We start from the raw sequence: 20,251 nt of genomic DNA, 5'->3' as shown, positions 1-20,251 counted from the left end.
GCACCCAGGAACCCATCAGCCAGATGGCCAGCTGCAGGGGCTCCCCAGCAAAGTCTGAGTGGGGAGGAAGAGAGCTGGTAACTCACAGCTCTGCCCACTGGGGAGATTGCTATACCCAGGCAGCTTTGGCTACAGGCATCCCACACAGCTCGGGTGCCAAGCCAGCACCTCTGTACCTTGAGGGGGCAGGGAGAGACCTCTAATGCTCTGTGGCATGTGCAAACCAGAATTTCTTCAGCATGAGGGGGGCCCAGCCCAGCTCAAAGCACATCAGGCACGCAAAGGAGACTGAGCCCAGCAGGAGGAGCTTGGCCCCATCCCACACACATAGCTCTTTCTTCTCTATGAGCTGATGGTGCTGTAGAATCCACACTTTAGCCCTAGCATGACACAGCCTAGGCAAGGCCACACACCTGCCGCCTGGGGCAGCTCTTGGAGCACAGATCTCACAGCTTCCCAGCCAGGGTTTGGGCAGAGGGTCCCAGCCCATCATAGACATGGACTCCTCAGTGGTCCTGGAGCAGGCTGGGCCCAAACTAAATACAAGGGAGGAAAGTCTCCTTCACCCTGAAGAAGGGCTCAGTGTGGCTCAAAAGCTTCTCTTACCCAGAGAAATTGGTCCAATAAGATATTACTGTGACATTGCACTCCATATGCTTTATGAAAATATGCTTATGAATGTGAATATGATATAACTGGAATATGCTTTATGCAAAAGGTCTCTTGTAAGGTATCATTACAAAGCTTATAATCTTTGTTCTTCCTATTTGTTTGCATGAATTATTTCTATGTCTGAAGTTAGGAGAATAAGATATAAACTTGTATTACTGATGTAAACATATTAAGTGGAAGTCATTAAGGGTGCTTCAGAATCAATGAACTGTAAATGTCTGTTTACTTGCAAACCTTCCTATGTAATGGAGGCTGACGTCTCACAGGACATGTTATCATGTCACCTGACACTGGAATCCATCTTAAATCTGGTACTTTTCCATTTAGAAGGAGGGGTGTGGACCCAGAGAAACAAAGGACTCCCACCTTGTGCCAAAGCTATAAAAAGGGGGTGGAGCAGGACAAAGAGGAGGCCAGTCATGAGAAAACCCCTAGTTACCACCTGAGATGTCTGCTGACACTAATAAGGCCTGTATCGGGGAAAGGATTGGGCCCAGACTAGGAAGGAGTCTAGTCTGTGAAAGAAGCATATCACAACATTGCTGAGGGTGAGATAGTACCTATTAAAAATCACTTATTTATTAATGAACCCAGAGTAAGTGATTAATACCTGGGGGAGCAAACAGCTGTGTGCATCTCTCATTGTTATAGAGAGTGGACAATTTATTACCCCGTATAAGCTTTATAGAGTAAAATGGATTTATTTTGATACCATGGGGAACTGGGTGTCTGGGTGCTAGAGCCAGGTAACCTGCTGATCTGTTTTCAGTTAAGTCTGCAGCTTTAGGGCCCGGACCAGTCCCTGAGTCTGTGTTGCAGAAGGCTAGTATGTCTGACTCAACAAGGCAGGGTTCTGGAGACCCAAGCTGGCAGGAAAAATGGGCTCAGAGGTAATTTCAGCACATCAGGTGACAGTGACCAAACCCATCACAATTACCTCACCCACCCACCTTGTCTAATATCCAGAGACTGACACAGTTACAACTACACCACATCCTTCACCCTGCATTACAGAGGCAGAACTAGGAGCTGCTGTATGAGGGTCAGGGCCTTGCTCAGCTCTGACTTATACAGCTACCCTGCAGGGAGTTGCAAGCCTGCCAGTGCAGAAGTACCCAACCCATATCAGATGGAACCTCTATGTGGTTGCATCTGTGTGCAGCAGCTTAGAACCAGCTCAGCTACTGCTCTGGCTACGCTGGCACCAGCAGCTGTTACTGTATCATCCTAGTACAGCCCCTCACATGACAATCCCAAGGAGTGGATAGGCATGCTGTGAACCAGCTGTACCCAAGCAGGACTCCACCCCTTTGGGCCTGTAAAGTAGGTTGCATTAGGCTCCCACTCAGGGGCATGAGGGTTAATACACCAGAGAAGGGAGGCATGGGCAGTGCACCCTAGGGATATCCAAGAACCCTGAGCTAGGACAGACCTGTGGCCTAGTTCCACCAACTTCACACCCTCCAACTCAGCCACTCAATTAAAGCTGAGTGAGCCAAGAGGAGTGTCTTAAACTCACTTGCCTGTGGACAGGTCAGTTCTAGGGCTTGCAGGGAGGTCAGGCCAAGGCAGGATGGAGGAAAGACTGACTAATGGGGGACTGAAGACATGCCCGGAGTCCCCTCAGCCTGAGACACATTCCAGCCCTGTCACACAGCAGTCAGGTACTGGGCATTGCTCCTGCTCAGCACATTGGCTGAAACCAAGGACAGAGAAGTGCCCACGACCCTGCCATTGTAAGCGGTACAACTTCAGGCTATGCAAGGGCTGAGAGTGCATTTACTGTCCTGCCTCAGCTGTTAGCTGGGGATGGAGACAGCCTGCTGTGGCATGGCAGGAGCACTAGCCTCAGGTCACTAGGATGCAGGACAACTTAGGCACAAACCAGCAACTCTGCCCCTTGTGGAGACAGGAGCCCTATGGGCCAGCTGGCATGGAGACCCTCCATGGGGTTTGCAAGCCAGAATGAGGCTCCTTTTCTTTAGCATGAGAGCCCAGCCCACCTCTAAGCTTCGTCCAGGGAGCGGTACCCCATCACTGCAGGTATGGGTGAGCAGGGCCTTAACTCCACCTAGTAATTCTCCCTCCTCCCCAGCATGACACCAGCCAGCTCACGCCCCCAGCAGGACTTGTGATGCACACTCCGAGGCCCAACATGACACCAAGGCTCCAGCTGCTCTGTGCAGAGATGTTTTATTTAACCGTCAGTACACACAGAACCACACACTAAGGGGCCGACTGCCCCCACCAACACTAAGCTGCTGCTGGGTTTGTCACAGCTCAGCAGGGAGAGCTCTTCCTGGAGGCAGGTGTGATGGAAAAGCTGCATCTGGCCCACATGCTCCAACCTGCAGGAGGGAAGGAGACCAGTGAGAGGAGTGCCCCTGGCCAGGGGCAGACACAGACCCCCAGGGTCAAGCGTCAGAAAGTACCAGTCAGTCACCAGCATCAGACTGGGGCGGTAAGTGCTCATCATATACTCAACCTCATGCCTGAGGTTAGGGAAAGGGTCAGTGGGGGGTGGAGCTAGTCAATGCCAGCAGAAGGCACCATGCTATGAGGTGGGTGCACCAGCACAAGGAGTGAAACAGCTCATCCCCGGATGTGGGAGAGGATCAGCACACAGGGGGCAAGTACAGAGTCAGTGGCAATTACACTCACCTGCAGTGCTCGGATGAGCCATGCTTCCAGGCAGCCCTATGGGAAACAAGCAGAGAACTGCAGGAGAGCTGCTTCCCATGGCATACCCCACCCCTCACCCCAATGCTGCTCAAGTCCCATCAGACGGTTCCTTTTGGAACAGAGTTTCCTCCTCTCTCTCCACCGGCCCAGTGGGTTCAACCTTGGCAGGTTCTGGACCAGCATGGACAGTAAGACGTGACCTGGTTTCCTCATCAGGACATGGCACCTACCTACCTCTCACCCACAGCCCAGGGACAAGTGGGGCCATCCCCACCTGTATTGCTATGGAGGGAGCAGAGCTCCTCTCTACCAGTCCCTTCCCCAATTGGTGCTTATCAGCCTACCTGCAGCTCCAATGGCTGACTGCCCATTCCCTGGCAGGAAATCCAAGGCTCCTGAAACCGAACAAACAACTGTTGGAGGGCTGGGCAAGGAGCAGGCCACCACGTTCTCAACCCACACTGCTACCAGGCTCCTGGCCTCAGAGGGAACCACTCAGTCACGGGGATCAGACTGGGGCGGTAGGGGTCTCATCACTGAGGAGCCAGAGAATGGGACAGGACCCCTGCCATAGGGCAGAGCTTGCCATTCAGCTTACAGCGAGGGGCAGGTGTGATCTCTGCTTAGCTCCCCTTGCCCATCCCTCCTTTACACCCCAGGCCCAGCAATCACTCACCATTCCAGGCACTTCAGACCACAGGCCTCTGGCTACCTGCTGGAACAAGACAACCCAGTCAGCTACTCCCCAGCACAGATACCCCAAACTCATCCCCTGCTCTGCGCAGTTTCTCAGTTGTTCAAATATTTTCATGTTTATAGTAAATCAAAGTGAGCTAGTTTGGCTCATCATTAAAACTGCAGTGAGCACCTCTTACCCCACAAGACAGCACTGTACCATGCCTGCCACAACTGGGTGCTGACTAGGCCCCCTCGGCACTACCACGACAGGTTTAACACACCCAGAGCTGGCTGCTCTGACACCACCACGAAGCTCTACTCCCTCCATGCCCCTTGTCCCAGTTGTTTGGGGAGGAAAATTTGATCTCAGTGGCATTTGCAACGCATGCCCCAGACAGGCAGAGCTGCACAGGGACAACTGCAGCATCTGGTCTCTTACACATGCTTCTATGCAAGGGACATTTGCAAAGAGTCCTGGAGAGAGCTGAAGGGCACTTACCCCTGACTCAGTGCAGTGGAGCCATCCACTCCAGCATCTTTAACCTAGGGGAAAGAGAGGTTATTTGATCTGAATCCTTGAGGCCTTGAATTCTAAACTTGCATCCCCGGAATAAGCTTCCTGATGAGGCAAAGCCTGCAGCCTGTTCATCACCAAGCCTCAGAGTCAGAGTCTCAACAGCAATGTTCAGCCGAACGAGATTCCAAAGTGAGTTCATCATGTCAGTGGGAACAGGCAGCCAGGACTGAGCCCCACCCATCATCAGCTGATGATCTGTGCGCACCCTTACCTGGGCAGCTGGGTCAGGAGCTGGCCAATACTCTCACTCCAGGCACCTGAAAAGAACCAGAGCATCTGATTAGTGTTTGCTCTCTGCTCAGTGGTATTCCATCACCTCATTGCTCAGATACAAGGTGCACTGGGAGTACATCCCTCTCCCCTTGCTGTTTTACAGGGTGCTTCTCCTGCCTGAGATGGCAGTGTGCAGACCACAGTGTTATGGGGCAAAAGGGGTGGGTTAATTAGCCATTACACTCAGGGAACAATGTCAGACCCAGCCCAATGTCCCATCAGACTGTTCCTCTTGGAGCATGTTCTCCTCCTCTCATGCTGCAGGTACCAGTGGGTTCACCTTTGCAGGTTCTGGTACCAGGACAGACAGTAAGATAGGCACAAGTTTCCTCATTGGGACAGTGGACAGAGGGAGCACTAGGACTGTGTAGGTCACTCACCCTTCCCAGATCAAGGCATCTCACCTGTACAGAGAAGAGAATTGGGTCAGTGAGCACAGGAATGGGGCACAGCTCATTGGAGCAGAGCCAGAGCAGTCTGATCAGGGCTTTGGTAACTCAAATGCCATGAGACAAGTGTCGTCCAGCTAACATTGTGTCATCCTTTCAAACTGCCACTTGCCAACTGTCAAAGTAATGGCCCATCCCAGAGCTACAGAAGGGGAACTGGCCAGGCCCTACCATGCTAGGGACACTGTGTAGGAGATGCATTTACCTGAGACAGGCATTCACCCCAGGAGGAGTTCACCTAGAGGGAAAGCAAAGAGCCCTGTGAGACAGGTGTCTGAATGAGCAGCATCTTTGGCCCAAGGGCCAGCTGCCATCAGAACTCTAACATGCTTATTGACCAATGTTCTTCAAAACTTTTCAGAGGAACTGGTTCAGATCACATGGCAAGGGGGCTTGGGCACTGATATACCCGGAGGGGAATGCTCAGCACACACAGAGCCTTAGCAGGGCAGGAGACCACTAACTCCTAAACCTACCTGTATACGAGGCCGGACTCCGTCTGGGGGTGGGGGGTAACCTGAAACAGAAGGGGCAGGTTAACCCTATTCTTAGACCAAAAATCCCTCCCCAGGGATGATCTTCCAAGTTCTCAGAAGTAAGCTGGCATCACAGACACTCAGCCATATGCTTGTCTGTTTGCATTCATCACTGAACAGCAGGGGAGCAGAAGCTTGACTGTGTCCATGGGAAATAGATCCACCTTGCAGCCTACACTGACCAACCACTGCAGCAGTCCTCAAGCTGGGTAGAGGATTGAGCTGCCACGCACACAGGAATGGTCAGAGCCATTTGTGGAGCCACAAATCCCCATCCTCAGAGGGAACCCCCCCACACACACACCCCTAGATGCTACCCTAGCATGCACTACCATTTACAGAAAACCCAAAACATGGTGGACAGCTCTGCTGCAGTGAGGAGGAGGAAGCAGAAGTTTGGATCAGTCCAATACACACAGATCCCAAGCCAGTACGGACCATCCCCCTCCATCCTGCCCAGCCATCATTCCAAGCAGGGCACAGTTTCTGCTGGTCTAAGAGGGATGCATACTTGGAGAGGCAAGGCTGTTCCACACAGGAGACCCACTGAGCAGACAGTGGGTCAGTGGATGAAGCTACACTTAAGCCCCAAGGCAACAATATGTATCCCTGCTCCCATTCAAGCCACATTAGGGAAGACAGCTGCACCCTCACCGTGGTGTAATGGAGCTGGTTTCCCCTTTGTAGACCACCCCATGTTCTATGTATCATTTTCATCAGAGATGGAGAAAGCTCAACTACTCACATGTTAAGAGGCTGCAGATGCACATAACTGGTAAGACCCATGCCTGAGAAAAGAGACACATATGAACCTTAACATGCAGTCACTGACTCTCCTCCTATAAGAGCACCATTCCTACAACCTGGTCTACCCACTCCCTATGTTAAGGGCAATGTGGGCATATGCTCTCTTCTGGTGCTGTTCAACAAGGGCCTGCTCCACTCCCTGCAGGGCTGAAGTACCAGGCCACAGGGACCTAAATGTAATCCACACCTACCTGAGCTAAAGTCAGTGCCACTCAGAATCTGGTAAAGATTTTCTCCACTGAAGCCTCAGAAAGAGAGAGTTCAGCATTTATCATCTTTGCAGCACTTCATACACCACCCTCCTCCCAAGACCAGGCACCCAATTAACAGCAATGATATGCTGCATTAACAGTGACATGTCACCACCACACCACCCCGTAGCATGCCCAACTCCCACTTGGCTAGCTTTCTATACCAGGCAAGCATCTGGGAATTTCAGTCATTTAGACCTCAGACAGTATGACACTATGGCCTTATAAATTTAGCCATGGACCCTAAATGTCCCAAATACCAGAAACACCTGCCCCTGGGAGCTGGGCTGAGCCCTGGGACGGAGTTTGAATAGGAGAGGAGGTGCATCTCTAACCAGTGCTACACAAGCTCCAGCATACATGAAGGCATTTGCAACTCACCTAGCAAGCACTCGGGAGCTTTAAACCCTGCATACAAAGAAACAGCATTAGGAACATGGAATATACATATGGTCCCCATGGCAAAGTGGGCAGGGCCCTAAACTATACCCCAACATGGGCAAGCTCCCTGATGGTCCCCAGTCTCATGGCATGGCTGCCCTTCATAGCCCTGGCCATAGGGGTGGGGGCCGGTCTGTTCTCCTCAGATTTATTTGGGGTCCTCACAGGGCTGTCAGCACAGGTCTGTGATAGGTCTCATCATAGAGAGAACAGCCCCCGCCCACTACCAGGGCACGAAGCTGCTCCTCTCCCTTCCCGCCCACAGCGCTGGCTAAGGCCTTCAGGCTGCCTGCGGCAAGGGCAGGATGGGGTTAAGCCTTGTGCCCCAGGAACCTGACTGCAAGGGGGTCCCGGCCAGAGGTGGCCCAGCGGGGGAGAGCGCCCCCTGCAGGAGGAGCGATGCCGCACGTGCCTGGTGCCTCTGGCACATGGTGGGGGCAGGACCAGGCGGCCGGAGCGCTTAGCCCGTGTCCAGGGCTCCTGCAGAGAAATAGCCCCCACCCTCTCCAGCGCTTTCCCGAGGGGCGGAGAGGCTCCTGGCCCGCGCTCCAGGCGGCTTTGTCACGCGCAGGGATCCGCCCCTCCTCAGCAGCGGGCGGCGCGGGAGGGTTTCCCGGGGCCGCTGGGCGGAACGCTGCGGGCGGGGGAGGTGGGACCCCCCGGCGGGGTTCCCGTAGGAGCCATGCGGGCGGGGAGAGGGAAACGAGCAGGGCAGCAGGCAAAAGGTCCGGGGAGAAGGGGGCAGCAGAGGCGACACATGGGGCGGGTCACGTATCCCCACCACAGAGTTACAGGTCGCCTATGGGGGCCCCCAGCGGCCCACCGTTCCCTCACAGCAGCACCCGCCCCCCAGCGCCATACGCCACATGTAGGGTGACCAGCTAGTAAGTGTGAAAAATCAGGACGGGGTGGGAGGGTAATAGGAGCCCATAGTAAAAAAGCCCCAAATATCGGGACTGTCCCTATAAAATCGGGACATCTGGTCACCCTAACCACATGGCTCACAACATGGCGGTGGAGCCTGCCGTGCCTCCCACCCCGCGGGACGCAGCTCCCAGCCCGGTGCGCGGGTCACGCCCTCCCAAGATCCCCGAGGAACCGCGGGCAGCAGCCGCCTGCGCCACAGGAGGGGCTCCCGATGCGGAGCCGCATGGCCGCAGATTGCCCCCGACCCACTCACCCCCAGATCTCGCGCCAGCAGCAGCTGAGCAAATGGCCGAATTTACCCCCACCCGAGGCTTAAATACCCAAGAACCAGGGGTATGCTGGGAAATCCCCCTTTCTCAGAAGGAAGCCGAATGCGCATGTGCAACGAGGGGGTCGCGGGAAGCTCAACGCTTGTGCCCGGTGGGGGGCGGTGGTACGTTGACGTTCACGCATGCGCAATACGAATAAGGTGGGTGAGGAAAACGAAGAAGCGACGGAATATAAGAATGTAAGCACAGAGGGAAATAAAACGGAAGCCTGAGTACGCATGCGCAGGGAGGAAGCGGAATGCTCGAGTGCCTGAAGGCGCATGCTTATAGAAGTGGCGGGATGAGCAGCAACCTGCATGCGCAGGAGATGAGGGAATGCACGAGAATCTCAGTGCGCATGCGCTCTACTGGTGGTGAGGGGACGTTTACGTACGTGAGGTGGTGATGAGCGGGCACGCGCCCTGGGGTTGTGCGTGCGAGTTTGGCGGGCGCTACTGCGGTGTTATCGTTGGTCCTTTGTTCGCAGTGGCAGAGCGGAGGAGGGAGAGGAACCTGCTCCCCCTCCCTCCCTGGGAATCTCCTCCCCTCTCCCCATTGCCCCCCCCAGGAATTACCTGCAGGATCCCTGAGTCCCCCCCGCTCCGGTTGACCCACCCCCAGCAGAAACTCGCTCCAGCTCGGCCTCTGCTCACCTCCAGGGACCGTGTCTGGTTCCTCCCAAGGACCGAGCCAGAACCCCGGGGAGCCCCCCCGGAAATGGCTCCCTCCATGGGGGGGTTATACTGGAATAGCTAAGCGCAGTGGTTACTCTGCTGAGGAGGCCAGTCAATCCCCCCATGTAGACAAACCCTGCGTGGGGGTCCCAACAGCCAGCTCTGCTCAGTCTCCAGCGCTCGCTTCACTTTTGGCAGCTGCCGCCGCCTCTCTACCGTTGGGGCTGTTGAGCTCTGGCGCACCTGGTTGTGATTTCAAAGCTTGGTGGAAAAACAAATCACTGCAAGGGAGGAGCAGCTCTCTCCCTGAGCGCCTGCCAGGGGTACATCAGACCCCACAAACCAGCCTTTCACAGGAGAGTAACACTGGGCACTTCACACTGCACAGCGTCACACACACTGCATGACGTACACTCCTCCCAAAGCTCCCCGCAGAGGAGGTAAATAGCTTAATCTTCACTCTGCAGAGCAATTGGGAAGGGGCAGCCACCTGCAGTGTCCTGTCCCAAGCCACAGGGTAAGAACCAGAAGTTAAGTATTAGTGTTTTGAACTTGTATTGTGGAGAATTGGGTCCGCTGGGTGCAGTTGACATGTAGTGCCTTCACTTGAGTTTCCAAACCAAGATTACTGGACCAGGTGTTGAGTGGGGAGAAGAATACAACCAAATCCATATAATTATCTATGCAGTTATTTATATACAGGCAAGCTTCAACATTATAAAACAATAAGTATCTCTGTGACAGACCCTCCCTCATTTGTTCCTCACACTGCTGGAAGCATTCACCGCACGAAGTGGAATCCCAGCTTTTTAAAATTCCTCCAGTGACACACAGAAGCTTGGCTATAAACTCACACAAAATAACAACATCAATAAACCCACATCCTAAAAATATCAGAATAAAGGGGTTATAAAAAGAAGAGTTTCAGAGTTAAAACAAATTCTATTTTTTAACCACCATAGTCTCCCTGGGGGGAGATGCACCCTTCCTGGAGATACTGCAATACCAGGTCGATGCGTGGAGTGGATGGAGCAAGCTCCTATTCCATCTCCCTGTTCCAAAAATCCATTTAATATATAGTCCTCAAATAGAAGATGTATCAGATATTATACTGATCAGAACAGATTTAAAAATTGTATTAAAGCTAATGTTTAAAATCAAGTTTACACAGTTAAGAAGGAGGGTACTGTACATCTGGGGTCAGGCTTGAGTTATGAGAGATTACACTGGTCTACAATTTTTGAGAAGTCGTCTGCTTCAGAGATAAAATGTGCTATTTATTATGTATTTTGATGTGCTGAATTCAAATATGACAATTAAAACAACTGATTGGCTACTGTTTCTAAGATATTTAAGTTTTTACATTTTATGTCTATGTATATTGTGTAGATAGTAGAGTTTTAATCATAAATTGTAAACCTAGGTCTTTTCATGTGTTTATGGTTGCTTTACATGATAATATTTCACCTGTCCTGTTTATGTAACACTTTAAAAATCAGCAAAAGGGTTATATAAATAAAATTTATTATGAAACAAAAGGCAAAAAACTATTCTGTGCATAGTTTAGTCCTATTCAGTGTCTACTTTTTGCAAGTGAGTTATTTATAAGTGATCTGTTCATTAAAAAAGTGTCATAGTACAGTTAGTGCAAGATAAACTTTAGTTCTAATTAAAAAATCCAATGTTTTGCTTTATCTCAAAACAAACTACAACCAGATGGCCAGCCATAGAAATACAACTCCACAACCCTAACCATGATCTGCTTAGGCATGGCCCATCTAGAGACAAGTACAGGTTCAGTAGGAGTTAATTGTCCATATAGTGCCAGCCACCTTACTGGGCAGCAAGAATGGAGAAGGTAAACAAAAATTTATCAGAAAGAAAACAAGAGCAAAGGGTAGATCTGGTTAGTGCCACCACGGGATCTCCATTTAACTGTGCAATAGATAAGCTTGGCAGATTTCCTTTCATATATAAATTGAATAGATTACATGAATGCACCATGCATCAGGACATTTATCCTGTACATGAACATTTGTAGAAGGGTTCAGTTTTAACCCATCACATGCTGGCTTTAATAGTAGAAAAATATCAATACAGAAACAGTGCACACAGGGCCGAGAGCCCTATACATCAAGGAAAAACAAAATCATCATAAACTGTGTCACGAGCAAAGGATATGTTGTCACTAACCAGACACAAATATATTCCCATGCACAACCCCATAGCAAAAAGGAGCATACAGCCGCTGATGAGGACAGATCAGTTTCTTCATCACTACCGTGCAGTAATTTCCCCTCGTATTTCTCAAAGGAGAATAAATCAGGTGGCTAATAGCTGGTGCCACAGCGCTGCTTCCACCTTAGCCAGTTGCAGATGCAAATATAATATGATGCATGGAGCTGAGGCCAAGCTGCAGACGACAGCATGAGCAATGCACTGTGGGTATGTATTCCACAGTGCCTGGCGACACGATCTGTCGCTAGGTGTTGTGGGAAGGCGCAAATGGAGCGCGGCACATCCTGGGATGTGCAAAATGTCCTATCATGCACTGCTTTGTGTCCCAGCCCTCCAGTGGTTTCTAGCTTCCTTTTGCACCGTTTTTCCAATTGTCAGTCTTTGTAGTGTGAGCCAGCATCTACAGTGAGAGAGGATGGATCTCGCACTTCTCTCCTATGCGCTGTTAACTGTCATGAGGACATCGCGCATGGCAGCAGAGTTATTCGCAAAGTTACTGACAGAGGATGAATCACAGGCACCTGAGTGTGATATGGACAGCAGCAACATATCCGTGCTTTTGGCATTCACAGAGCAGCTGCATACGGTAAACTGTCACTTTTGGGCTAGGGAAACAAGCACTGATTGGTGGGCTCACATTGTCTTGCAGGTCTGGGATGAAGACCAGTGGGTACAGAACTTTAGGATGTGTAAAGCAACTTTCCTGGAGCTATTTGCTGAGTGGCCCCCGACCTGCAGTGCAAGGACACCAGAATGAGAGCTGCCCTTTCGCTAGAGAAGGGTGTTGCAATCGCTGTGTGGAAGCTGGCGAATCCAGACTGCTACCAATCAGTTGCAAATCAATTTGGAGTGAGGAAGTCCACTGTTGGGGCTGTATTACTCCAAGTGTGCAGGGCAATAAATCACAACCTGCTGCCGAGGACCGTGACTCTGGGAAATGTGCATGAAATAGTGGATGGCTTTGCAGAGAGGGGTTTCCCTAACTGCGGTGGGGCGATTGATGGCACACACATTCTAATTTTAGCACCAGAACACCTTGCCTCAGAATACATCAATAGGAAGGGATACTTCTCCATGGTGTTGCAGGCACTTGTGGATCACCAGGGGCGTTTCACAGACATCAATGCAGACTGGTCCGGAAAGGTGCATGACGCACGCATCTTCAGGAACAGTGGCCTGTACAGAAAGCTGCAGGCGGGGACTTTCTTTCCAGATCACAGCATCACAGTTGGGGAGGTGGAAATGCCCATAGTAATCCTGGGAGATCTGGCTTACCCCTTACAGCCCTGGCTCATGAAACCTTACACAGGGCACCTGGACAGTAGGAAGGAGCATTTTAACAGTCTGAGCAGGTGCCGCATGGTAGTCAAATGTGCCTTTGACCGTTTGAAAGCTCGCTGGAGGTGTCTCAATGGCAGGCTAGACCTTGCCAAGGATAATATTCCCGTGGTCATAGCCACGTGCTGCACTTTTCACCTTTAGATTCACACAGATTATGCAATGTTTCATAGAATATCAGGGTTGGAAGGGACCTCAGGAGATCATCTAGTCAGGGCCGGCTCTAGGATTTTTGCCGCCCAAAGCAAAAACAATTTTTGCCGCCCAAGGGGGTTTGCAGCACTGTGGACAGCAAGTTCCCTCAGCTTCTACAATGAGGAATCCTTCTGCAGCTCGTTCTGGAATTCAGCTGCTGGGGAAGGGAGTGGAACCTGTTCCCTCTCACTGGCTGGGCCTGGGGTCAGAGCCCCGCTGAGCCCAGTCCCTGGTAGCCCCCTCCCTGCCATGGAATTACTTCCCAGCAGCACCTCTGGACAAGGCAAACCTGGTTGGCAGCCGTCCTGTCCTGCCCTGCCTGTGTCCCCCGTCCCCCCACTGAGCCCCAGGGGCCTGGTTACAGGCAGGCAGGTATCACAAGCTTAGCAGCTCCTCCCCCTTGCCAGCCAGGTCATTTGTATTTTCACTTACAATTTCAGTCTCAGCCGATTGGTTCCCTAGATTCAAATTCAAATCCTCGGCCATTACAGGAGCAGGGCCTGTATCCTGTCCCAAAGGGACACAGTCATCCCCCAACAGGAGATCACAGCCAATATACTGGAGAACCCCAACTACCAGCCAGCCTGATCCCTCCTGGTCTGCACAGGGATCTGGCCCATAGGCAGGGCGAATGGCTACATACTGGGGACCTTCCCCCAGGTCACACAGCCCCTCAGCATCTGGTGGGGTTGATTCATCATTGATTCATCGAAGACGAGTCTTCAAGCTATTTTACTGCATAATGGCAATGTTTTGCCATCAATTCCAGTTGGTCATGCAGTCCATATGAAGGAAACCTATGACAACATGAAACAACTTTTGAGGTGCATAAACTATGACCAACATCAGTGGCAGCTTTGTGGCGATTTGAAGGTTGTTGCTCTTTTGCTTGGTCTGCAGACTGGGTACACAAAGTACTGCTGTTTTCTCTGCGAATGGGATAGTCGTGCAAGAGATTCCCACTACATCAAGAAAGATTGGCTGTCCCAGGATCTCGCCACGCCAGGAATGTCTCCCCATTGACCACCACCTTCCGCTCCCACTGGGGATCCGAGGGGCCTGAGCCCAGGAGACTCCACGCAGACATATAGCCAGGCCCCCGTACTGGTAACTTTTAAGTTACTTTCACTCCTGCAAAGGAGAAAGCAGCTGTGGGACGTTGTTAGTGGTTTACAGATTGCTGTAAATAAACCATAAATCTAGTATCTTTATTCATTCTATGATTTTTAGTGTCTAGCAACGTTATGAATTTACACTCCCAGGCCCGTCTTTTGAAAGTGTTATGCAGGTTTCCTTTGAGGGCGAGGGCTGATAGATCACATACAAGAGTGATTGCTCTGTGAGAAGTGCTCACCCACAGGTGATGTGGTGGGCTTGTCTTATCTTCTTGTATGAGTTCATTTGAGAGCATAGTGATTGCCTGGTTTCACCCACTGTAACATTCTGTACCTCAAAATAGCACTCTGTGGCCCCCATATTCATCATTCATATATCGTGGTGATATTTCATAAGAAGCATGCCATGTAAGATATCCTATGAAAGGTCACGATCTGCTGATACTCATTGTTCTGTCCAAATATGTACATCATTAGTGTGTATGAAGTTATGGGATTTAGCTGTAGGGTTGTTACTCAAATAAATTAGTTAGTCTCTAAGGTGCCACAAGTACTACTGTTCTTTTTGCGGATACAGACTAACACAGCTGCTACTCTGAAAACTGAAATACTCTACGGGGAGATTTTGGCAAACCAGTAAAGTGCCTGAAACCACTATGGCTTATTGTTAAAAGCAAGCTATTAAGCAGTCTCAGCTTGACCAAGGCAGGAGGGGAGGGGGTTTTGGGTGCCTCAGAAAGGGCAGCTTGACCCTGCATCCTTCCTGATAAGAATTGTGTTGAAGTTGCTGATACATGCATTTTAAAAGAGCAGGATGTACCCCCAGGAATGTCTATTGGGGTCTCAAGGCTGCAAACTCTAGAAAAACCCACACCTGGTTAATCACTAATCAGAAGGAGCCTCTTGCTTGCCCATTGGAACTGCTTGCTTAACAAGTTTTCTTTAAGGGACATGTCATTCTATGACTAATGTATAAATAAGGGGGAAAGCTTGAGATAGTTGGACTCGTTTTGGACTCTCCCTCTGGATACATCTTGCGGTCCCCACCAGCAGACGGAAGATTTGGCCACCAGAAGCCTGCCGCTGTTTCACTCGAGAGCCACACTCAGCTTTGGTAATTATCAAGGGTTGGGGGTGTTTTACTAATCTGTTGCGGACGTGTGTAAGTGCTTGAGACTAAGTAAAGTTTAGCTATAAGTGAAAGCACTCTTGCGTTGTCCTATTTGTGCCAGCCATCTATCGGTCGGATGGCCGTGTCTCCCCTGATTTATTTCCTGACACCACCTCGCACAGAGTAAAAGTTACCAAGAGCTTTGGGTTGAAAGAACCCGGGGTAACAATACATCATAGGTTTGGGAGTCTCTACTGCTAGGTGATGAACCACACCCAGGAGGGTGTTAAATGGCCATTAATCAACAGGGGAGTAGTAATCAAGGGGTTTACAATTCAATGACAATTGTGTAAGCACCACACAATAGGAACTGCTCAACTCTATGGCCTTGGCTACACTGGCAATTCACAGCGCTGCACTTGCTGCGCTCAGGGGTGTGAAAAAACACACACACCCCCGAGCGCAGCGAGTGCAGCGCTGTAAAGCGCCAGTGTAATCAGCGCCTGCAGCGCTGCACGCTCCCTCGCAGCGCTGCAAGCTATTCCCCTCGGAGAGGTGGAGTACTTGCAGTGCTGCGAGACAGCTCTCGCAGCGCGACTACACTCGCGCTTCACAGCGCTGCCGCGGCAGCGCTGTGAATCCGCGAGTGTAGCCAAGGCCTATGACTCAGTTGCACAAGATCACACTAGGGGAATTGCGTCTCCCCCTCCCCCGGCACTGACTTCTATTTGCAAGTTGGGCTCTGCTGGGTCCAGTGCGCCCTAGTGGAGGGCTCTGCAGCCTATTTCTGGGGGGAGGAAAGGGAAGGAAATTCTGCACATAACATTAATTTCCCCAGGAGTAAAAGTTAACAGATCAAAATGCAGTTTGGGAAGGACACTGAGGATGTGTTCAAGCTTTGTGGGTCATCCAAAAATGAAGGTACCCAAAAATAAGTGGACACTTGGCAGAATTGTCCAGCTGCCCTGAAATATTATTGGCCAAACTTGAACTCAAATTGCAGGGTCAAGGCCAATTAGGATTTAACTCCTCATCCTTTGAATTCAGCTGTTGGCAATTCTGCCAAGGGTCCACTTATTTTTGGGTACCTTCATTTTTGTATCCCCAACTTCTGAGAATTTTGTCCAGATTTCCCTTTTTTGAGGTTTTGCTTTCATATAGAAAGTGCCTGGATTGAAGTTCAACAGCTGTAGACATTACCTGAAAGCATTTTAAAAAACAAAATCTGATGACTGATCTGTTCCAGGCACGAGCCCAATCAAGCTTTGCAGTCCCATAATTCTATGACCCCCTATAATTCCATGAATGTTTCCCATCTTCCAAGCAGTATTTTGTAAAACAAAACAAAACCACAGGCCATATTTTTGGTGGTTCACTTTTCTAATGTTGGTGTTTAAATATCCTCTTTCTTGTAGAGATTTAGGCATGTGAGTAACTTTAAAACTCAATGGCCTAGATACTCATGTGTCTGTGTTTATTGTGCTGTCGCCCTAAAGTTGACATGGTCCACAAGCGTGTGTCTTTGTTTAGGGTTTGTGCCTCTGTGCATGTGCAGTAATCAGCTGCTGACTTTATTTTTTTTTCCAGACAATAAAACAAAAGTTCTCTTTAGTGTGCACATCAGCTGACATCAGCTAATTTGACACAGTGTCAAGCACTACTGTTTTTGCAAAGTGCTGAAGCAAGTTAATATAATGACAACCTGAATAGAGTACCACTGAGACATTTCAAATGAGGGCTGTACAGTTGGGAAAGGGTGGGTAAAAGCGTGTCAGAGGGGTTTGAGAGCCAAAGGGAGAAAGTCAGGCTACGTCTACACTACAGACCTTGCAGCGGCACACCGTGCCGCAGCGTAGCTTTCTCTTTCATTACAAATTAAGTACTGTTTAAAATCTTCCTTCCTTGATAAAGGGAAGACAATCCTGTGTGCTGTAGGGGGAGCGAGCAGGGCACAAAGTCTAAACTTGCAACGATAGGGTTAGCAACCCGATGTCGTCAGCACGTTGCAGCGAAGGGGCTGGCTTCATGCAAATAGAGAGTATCTTTCAGGCAGAGAAACGAGCGACAAGGCAACAGCTAACAAGCTTGAGGAATGTATTAGTTTTGAAGCTGAATTTTCAGGCAGGAGGCAGTTTGCTTTGAATAGTAAAAATGGAGCGATTAGGTGAAGGAAGTATGATTAGATTAGAAGTCATCAAATAATTGCTATGGCGTTAATGGCGCTTGCTGGCATGTGTCACCGTGATATAGAGAGCTGTAGGAATGGGAGGGCTGCATAATATTTCAACGTAAAAGTATCGCTTCTCGGCCTTTTGGCTAAGATCAAGTGTAGTATCTGTTCTTATCAGTTTAATATCTGATACGTCCTCTATCTGAGGACTATATATTAAATGGATTTTTGGAACAGGGAGATGGAATAGGAGCTTGCTCCATCCACTCCACGCATCGACCTGGTATTGCAGTACCTCCAGGAACGGTGCACCTCCCCTTGGGGAGACTATTGTGGTTCAAAAATAGAATCAGTTGACTTCTCCTTCTTTTAAACTAGCCTTTATAACACTTTTAATCTTAAATAGTTGATATTTTGGGTTATTGATGAAAAAATGTTGTGTTAAGTTTCTGTTATAATTTTGTTAGTCTATACCTGTGAGTGCTACTAGAGAATTTTTTAAAAAGTGGGGACTCTACTTTCTGGAGTGAGTAAGTACTTTTAACAGGAGAAGGAATGAATAAGGGTCTATCAGGGAGATACTTAATTTTTTTTTATATAATAGTGAAGGTCACATGTATACAAGTAACTGCATTAATTATACAGACAGGTTGTATTCTTCTCCCCACCCAACAGATGGTCTGTGTATTTTGGTTTGTAAGCTCAAGTGAAGGCACTAGGTGTGGTACTACACCCAGCACACAGGGGTCCCAATCCTCTGTAATGTGATTTCAAAACACTAATAGTTAACTTCTGGTTCTTACAATGTGGCTTGGGACAGGACACTTCAGGTGGCTGCCCGTTTCAAATTCCTCTTGCAGAGTGAAGATTAAGCTATTTACCTCCTCTCCAAGGAGCTTTGTGAGGAGTTTACATTATGCAGTGTTTGCCACATGCTTTACAGCTGTGAAGTGCTCAGTGTTACTCTTCTGTGAAAGGTTTCAGAGGCGTAGCCCTGTTAGTCTATCAGCAAGGAGTCAATGAGAAACTGCAGAGCTGGAATTAATTTGCAAACCTGACACCATCAAATTTGGCCTGAATAAAGCCTGGGAGTGGCTGGGTCACTACAAAAAGTAATTTCCCCTCTGTTGATATTCACACCTGCTTGTCAACTGTTGGGGATGGGCCACATCCACCCTGATTGAATTGGCCTCGTTAGCACTGACACCCCCCACCCGGTAAGGCAACTCCCATCTTTTCATGTGCTGTATATTTATACCTGCCTACTGTATTTTTCACTCCATGCGTCTGGTGAAGTGAGTTATAGCCCACAAAAGCTTATGCCCAAATAAATGTGTTAGTCTCTAAAGTGCCACAAGGACTCCTCGTTGTTTCTTCTGTGAAAGGCTGTTTTGTGGCGATTGATTTATCCCAGGCAGGTGCTCACACTTACAGCGCTGCAGCATTTAGTGAAGACACCACCTGTGCCACTGAAAGATCTTCTCCCGTCAGCGTAGGTGCTGCCCCTCCCCAAGAGGCAGTAGCTATGTCCATAGGAGAAACCAGTCTACCCGGGGGGGGGGCTAGGTCAATATAATGTGTCGCTCAGGGAATGCATTTTATACCAACATAGGCTGGTAGCGTAGACCAGGGCTCAGTGAGAGAGTTGCTTCCCCCTCCCTTGCAGTTATTTGTTTTTCCACCAAGCTGTGAAATCACAACCAGCAGGTGGCACCAGAGCTCCACAGCCCCAACGGTAGAGAGAGAAAGCTACCAAAACAAAGTGAGCTCTGGAGACTGAGCAGAGCTGGCTGCTGGGACCCACAAAACCTGCAGTCTAAGGGCTTGTCTACATGGGGGAATTGACTGACCTCCTATAAGCAGAGTAACCACTGCGCTGTAGCTATTCCAGTATAACCCCCACACACATGGACACTCTATTCCAAATAAAAGCAACTTTATTCCCAAAAATTACTGCTCTACTTCCAAAGCTATTCCACTATAGCCATGGCAGGAACTATTCCCGTGTAGACAAGCACCTAAATCTGCAGGGATCCCACCTGACAGAGTTGATAGCTTTGGCATGTTCATTGGTGCCCCATTGGAAGAAACGGCTGAGGACAGTGTTGTAGTCTCCGTCTCGCCAGACTCCAAGCCTGCATGCCACCGTAGTCCAACACGTTATTTGGCTCCGTACAGGGGCAAATGGATGAAATTCTCTGGCCTGTGTTACACAGGCAGTCAGATCAAATGATCCCATTGTCCCTGCTGCCCTTAAAATCCTAGGAATCCGTTGCTGCAGCTTTACCTAGTCTTGAGAGGGAGGGAAAGGAAGAGAAAGGCAAAGGAACCTTTGAGATGACAGCCCCTCCCCAATAAATGGCACATTTTCGATACTTAAATATCAAACTGGGAACCCCCAGAGTCTTAACCGATTCTCTCTCTTCTCCACAGAGCTAGAGCAGACCTGCCCCTCAGAAACTCTTTGGATTCTAATCTCCTCAGAGACAGATTTATATTCAGCTCGCATGCAGCACGGAAACAGGGATAAGCAGCTCTCCAGCACATCGCACGATAAGGCAGTGGAAACTGAACCTGACTTCTCTTTTCTGTTATGGGGATGTTCTCATGCATGCTCCAGAAAAGTCACATGGTGGTAGATTCAGGAGATAGGAACAAACAACTGGAACATATGCCATTGTGCAAAATATGCACCTTTCTGGTTGTACTGAGCTCTGCTCTGCCAGTGAGAATGGAGGGTTTCGTACGAACAGGGAGACGGAATAGGAGCTTGCTCCATCCCCTCCACACATCGACCTGGTATTGCAGT

At 49.7% G+C, this 20,251-nt stretch overlaps 1 long non-coding RNA gene and 11 other non-coding genes across 14 annotated transcripts; 1 reads left to right on the top strand and 11 right to left on the bottom strand.

The window, feature by feature from the left end:
* Positions 1-2,846: 2,846 nt before the first annotated feature.
* On the bottom strand, positions 2,847-8,649 carry LOC135880957 (uncharacterized). 3 transcript variants are annotated; one of them, XR_010561528.1, is made up of 12 exons: positions 8,547-8,649; positions 7,307-7,333; positions 6,613-6,655; positions 5,808-5,848; positions 5,537-5,569; positions 5,263-5,286; positions 4,821-4,866; positions 4,532-4,575; positions 4,031-4,069; positions 3,699-3,749; positions 3,334-3,369; positions 2,847-3,020 (listed from the first exon to the last, which is right to left on the bottom strand). It is a non-coding gene; the product is annotated as an uncharacterized LOC135880957 (long non-coding RNA). The 3 variants fall into 3 exon arrangements; XR_010561530.1 differs by having other exon boundaries at positions 4,031-4,066; XR_010561529.1 differs by lacking the exon at positions 5,263-5,286.
* Positions 3,088-3,155, bottom strand: LOC135882008 (small nucleolar RNA SNORD31). The gene has a single exon (XR_010561566.1). It is a non-coding gene; the product is annotated as a small nucleolar RNA SNORD31 (small nucleolar RNA).
* LOC135882011 (small nucleolar RNA SNORD22) lies at positions 3,448-3,572 on the bottom strand. The gene has a single exon (XR_010561569.1). It is a non-coding gene; the product is annotated as a small nucleolar RNA SNORD22 (small nucleolar RNA).
* On the bottom strand, positions 3,832-3,898 carry LOC135882007 (small nucleolar RNA SNORD31). Its single transcript, XR_010561565.1, has one exon. It is a non-coding gene; the product is annotated as a small nucleolar RNA SNORD31 (small nucleolar RNA).
* Positions 4,139-4,209, bottom strand: LOC135882002 (small nucleolar RNA SNORD29). Its single transcript, XR_010561560.1, has one exon. It is a non-coding gene; the product is annotated as a small nucleolar RNA SNORD29 (small nucleolar RNA).
* Positions 4,686-4,755, bottom strand: LOC135882006 (small nucleolar RNA SNORD30). The gene has a single exon (XR_010561564.1). It is a non-coding gene; the product is annotated as a small nucleolar RNA SNORD30 (small nucleolar RNA).
* Positions 5,095-5,221, bottom strand: LOC135882010 (small nucleolar RNA SNORD22). The gene has a single exon (XR_010561568.1). It is a non-coding gene; the product is annotated as a small nucleolar RNA SNORD22 (small nucleolar RNA).
* On the bottom strand, positions 5,640-5,716 carry LOC135882003 (small nucleolar RNA SNORD28). Its single transcript, XR_010561561.1, has one exon. It is a non-coding gene; the product is annotated as a small nucleolar RNA SNORD28 (small nucleolar RNA).
* On the bottom strand, positions 5,917-5,985 carry LOC135882004 (small nucleolar RNA SNORD27). Its single transcript, XR_010561562.1, has one exon. It is a non-coding gene; the product is annotated as a small nucleolar RNA SNORD27 (small nucleolar RNA).
* Positions 6,882-6,957, bottom strand: LOC135882005 (small nucleolar RNA SNORD26). The gene has a single exon (XR_010561563.1). It is a non-coding gene; the product is annotated as a small nucleolar RNA SNORD26 (small nucleolar RNA).
* Positions 8,650-10,247: 1,598 nt separating the features above from the next.
* On the bottom strand, positions 10,248-10,437 carry LOC135881998 (U2 spliceosomal RNA). The gene has a single exon (XR_010561556.1). It is a non-coding gene; the product is annotated as a U2 spliceosomal RNA (small nuclear RNA).
* A 7,131-nt stretch (positions 10,438-17,568) lies between these two features.
* On the top strand, positions 17,569-17,759 carry LOC135881996 (U2 spliceosomal RNA). Its single transcript, XR_010561554.1, has one exon. It is a non-coding gene; the product is annotated as a U2 spliceosomal RNA (small nuclear RNA).
* The last annotated feature ends 2,492 nt before the right edge of the window (positions 17,760-20,251 follow it).

The sequence above is a fragment of the Emys orbicularis genome, chromosome 7 (genome assembly GCF_028017835.1).
Source record: "Emys orbicularis isolate rEmyOrb1 chromosome 7, rEmyOrb1.hap1, whole genome shotgun sequence".
Classification (NCBI taxonomy): Eukaryota; Metazoa; Chordata; order Testudines; family Emydidae; genus Emys; species Emys orbicularis.
The sequence above is the reverse complement of the archived record's forward strand: the minus strand, read 5'-3'. Positions and strand labels throughout refer to the sequence as shown.